This window comes from Palaemon carinicauda, chromosome 42, assembly GCF_036898095.1.
Source record: "Palaemon carinicauda isolate YSFRI2023 chromosome 42, ASM3689809v2, whole genome shotgun sequence".
Classification (NCBI taxonomy): Eukaryota; Metazoa; Arthropoda; class Malacostraca; order Decapoda; family Palaemonidae; genus Palaemon; species Palaemon carinicauda.
Window position 1 is genome coordinate 52,328,240 of NC_090766.1, and position 4,501 is coordinate 52,332,740.

The window sequence follows — 4,501 nt, forward strand, 5'->3', positions numbered from 1 at the left end:
ATAAAGAGGTCAAAGAACTTCTAATGCAAGGGGTGGGGGAGCTAAAAAGAGGTCAAAGAACTTCTAATGCAAGGGGTGTGGGAGCTAAAAATAGGTCATAGAACTTCTAATGCAAGGAGTGGGGAAGCTAAAAAGAGGTCAAAGAACTTCTTATGCAAGGGGTTGGGAAGCTAAAAAGAGGTCAAAGAACTTCTAATGCAAGGGGTGTGGGTGCTAAAAAGAGGTCAAAGAACTTCTGATGCAAGGGGTGGGGGAGCTAAAAAGAGGCCAAAGAACTTCTATTGCAAGGGGTGGGGGAGCTAAAAAGAGGTCAAAGAACTTCTTATGCAAGGGGTGTGGGAGCTAAAAAGAGGTCAAAGAACTTCTAATGCAAGGGGTGGGGGAGCTAAAAAGAGGTAAAAAAACTTCTAATGCAAGGGGTGGGGGAGCTAAAAAGAGGTCAAAGGACTTCTAATGCAAGGGGTGTGGGAGCTAAAATGAGGTCTAAGAACTTCTAATGCAAGGGGTGGGCGAGCTAAAAAGAGGTCAAAGAACTTCTAATGCAAGGGGTGGGGGAGCTAAAAAGAGGTCAAAGAACTTCTAATGCAAGGGGTATGGGAGCTAAAAAGAGGTCAAAGAACTTCTAATGCAACGGGTGGGGGAGCTAAAAAGAGGTCAAAGAACTTCTAATGCAAGGGGTGGGCGAGCTAAAAAGAGGTCAAAGAACTTCTAATGCAAGGGGTGTGGGAGCTAAAAAGAGGTAAAAAAACTTCTAATGCAAGCGGTGGGGGAGCTAAAATGAGGTCAAAGAACTTCTAATGCAAGGGGTGTGGGAGCTAAAAAGAGGTCAAAGAACTTCTGATGCAAGGGGTGGGGGAGCTAAAAAGAGCTCAAAGAACTTCTAATGCAAGGGGTGTGGGAGCTAAAAATAGGTCAAAGAACTTCTAATGCAAGGGGTGTGGGAGCTAAAAAGAGGTCAAAGAACTTCTAATGCAAGGGGTGTGGGAGCTAAAAAGAGGTCAAAGAACTTCTAATGCAAGGGGTGTGGGAGCTAGAAAGAGGTCAAAGAACTTCTAATGCAAGGGGTGTGGGAGCTAAAAAGAGGTCAAAGAACTTCTTATGCAAGGGGTTGGGAAGCTAAAAAGAGGTCAAAGAACTTCTAATGCAAGGGGTGTGGGTGCTAAAAAGAGGTCAAAGAACTTCTTATGCAAGGGGTGGGGGAGCTAAAAAGAGGCCAAAGAACTTCTATTGCAAGGGGTGGGGGAGCTAAAAAGAGGTCAAAGAACTTCTTATGCAAGGGGTGTGGGAGCTAAAAAGAGGTCAAAGAACTTCTAATGCAAGGGGTGGGGGAGCTAAAAAGAGGTCAAAGAACTTCTAATGCAAGGGGTGTGGGAGCTAAAATGAGGTCTAAGAACTTCTAATGCAAGGGGTGGGGGAGCTAAAAAGAGGTCAAAGGACTTCTAATGCAAGGGGTGTGGGAGCTAAAATGAGGTCTAAGAACTTCTAATGCAAGGGGTGGGCCAGCTAAAAAGAGGTCAAAGAACTTCTAATGCAAGGGGTGGGGGAGCTAAAAAGAGGTCAAAGAACTTCTAATGCAAGGGGTATGGGAGCTAAAAAGAGGTCAAAGAACTTCTAATGCAACGGGTGGCGGAGCTAAAAAGAGGTCAAAGAACTTCTAATGCAAGGGGTGGGCGAGCTAAAAAGAGGTCGAAGAACTTCTAATGCAAGGGGTGTGGGAGCTAAAAAGAGGTAAAAAAACTTCTAATGCAAGCGGTGGGAGAGCTAAAATGAGGTCAAAGAACTTCTAATGCAAGGGGTGTGGGAGCTAAAAAGAGGTAAAAAAACTTCTGATGCAAGGGGTGGGGGAGCTAAAAAGAGGTCAAAGAACTTCTAATGCAAGGGGTGTGGGAGCTAAAAATAGGTCAAAGAACTTCTAATGCAAGGGGTGTGGGAGCTAAAAAGAGGTCAAAGAACTTCTAATGCAAGGGGTGTGGGAGCTAAAAAGAGGTCAAAGAACTTCTAATGCAAGGGGTGTGGGAGCTAAAAAGAGGTCAAAGAACTTCTAATGCAAGGGGTGTGGGAGCTAAAAAGAGGTCAAAGAACTTCTAATGCAAGGGGTGTGGGAGCTAAAAAGAGGTCAAAGAACTTCTAATGCAAGGGGCGGGGGAGCTAAAAAGAGGTCAAAGAACTTCTAATGCAAGGGGTGGGGGAGCTAAAAAGAGGTCAAAGAACTTCTAATGCAAGGGGTGGGGGAACTAAAAAGAGGTCAAAGAACTTCTAATGCAAGGGGCGGGGGAGCTAAAAAGAGGCCAAAGAACTTCTAATGCAAGGGGCGGGGGAGCTAAAAAGAGGTCAAAGAACTTCTAATGCAAGGGGTGGGGGAACTAAAAAGAGGTCAAAGAACTTCTAATGCAAGGGGCGGGGGAGCTAAAAAGAGGCCAAAGAACTTCTAATGCAAGGGGCGGGGGAGCTAAAAAGAGGTCAAAGAACTTCTAATGCAAGGGGTGGGGGAGCTAAAAAGAGGTCAAAGAACTTCTAATGCAAGGGGTGGGGGAGGTAAAAAGAGGTCAAAGAACTTCTAATGCAAAGGGTATGGGAGCTAAAAAGAGGTAAAAGAACTTCTAATGCAAGGGGTGGGGGAGCTAAAAAAGAGGTAAAAGAACTTCTAATACAAGGGGTGGGGGAGCTAAAAAGAGGTTAAAGAACTTCTAATGCAAGGGGTGTGGGAGCTAAAAAGAGGTCAAAGAACTTCTTATGCAAGGGGTGTGGGAGCTAAAAGGAGATCAAAGAACTTTCAATGCAAGGGGTGGGGGAGCTAAAAAGAGGTCAAAGAACTACTAATGCAAGGGGGGAGCTAAAAAGAGGTCAAAGAACTTCTAATGCAAGGAGTGGGGGAGCTAAAAAGAGGTCAAAGAAATTCTAATGCAAGGGGTGGGGAAGCTAAAAAAGAGGTCAAAGAACTTCTAATGCAAGGAGTGGGGGAGCTAAAAAGAGGTCAAAGAACTAATGAAAGGGGTGGGGGAGCTAAAAAGAGGTCAAAGAACTTCTAATGCAAGGGGTGGGGAAGCTAAAAAGAGGTCAAAGAACTTCTAATGCAAGGGGTGGGGGGGCTAAAAAGAGGTCAAACATCTTCTAATGCAAGGGTTGGGGAAGCTAAAAAGAGGTCATAGAACTTCTAATGCAAGGGGTGGGGAAGCTAACAAGAGGTCAAAGAGCTTCTAATGCAAGGGGTGTGGAAGCTAAAAAGAGGTCAAAGAACTTCTAATGCAAGGGGTCGGGAAGCTAAAAAGAGGTCAAAGAACTTCTAATGCAAGGGGTGGGGAAGCTAAAAAGAGGTCAAAGAACTTATAATGCAAGGGTTGGGGAAGCTAAAAAAAAGGTCAAAGAACTTCTAATGCAAGGGGTGGGGGAGCTAAAAAGAGGTCAAAGAACTTCCAATGCAAGGGGTGGGGGAGCTAAAAAGAGGTCAAACAACTTCCAATGCAAGGGGTGGGGGATAGATGTTGCCAGCGAGGCTTTAGGGAAGGCGCGGTGGCGTCTGTGTTTTTTCTGATGCGTAAACGTAATTAAATACAAGTAAAAACAGGACATTAAATACGTATTATAAATACTAAACTCTTTCTTTTCTTGACAGCCCAAATGAAATGTTACAAGTTCCAACATGTAACTAAGCGCTCCCGAAACACGAGTCAACCTTTTACTTCTGCTTGGAGGATATCCTCGCAAGTAAAAGGTAGCAGTACAAGGTAATTCTCTGAAGCAAAAGGTAGAAGTATAAGAAAATCTTTCTTTCCATATTCATAAAAAGGTAGAAGTATAAGAAAATCTTTCTTTCCATATTCATAATGATTACCTTATGCTTACAAGGATATCCTTCATTTTTATGAATACCTCCCACTCTCTCGTAATATAGGGTACGCAAGAGCTACACTGAAACCCCACACTCCCACAAATTGCCAAAACAGCGGATTGTGTGTGTACGTGTACATATCTATCTAAATATTTAGACGTCATTTTCGACGGCTCAGGTATTATAGATAGATAGATAGATAGATAGATAGATGGATATGTTTCAATACAAATAATTCTCGGTTCAGTGGCAAAAATTTCAGAATGCCAACGTTAGCAATCCCATACTTGAATATTACTACAGTATTTTCCTCTTTGGTTTACTTCCAAGCAGTGAGTGCATTGGCTTACAAGAAGACCAGGAAAAGTCGAATTCTAATAGACGCTATAGCTACGTGAGCATATGCTATTCCTGTCAGCTTCGCTCGTGTGCTTGAGGAAATCTTGAGGCAAATACCACACTCATTGCTCGAGAGTCTCATACTGAGTTACTGACGTTCACTGTACTACTAAAATTTGTTCAGAGTATCTAGAAAGTTGGTTGACTGTTTTTTCGTGTTATTGCAAAGATATTTTGCTCGCCAGAAAAAAAGGTGTATTGATTTTATTTTAAAAGTTGCAAAGAAACTATTTTAATTTGCTTACCAAAGCGGGGTGGATCGACTTTTAAAAA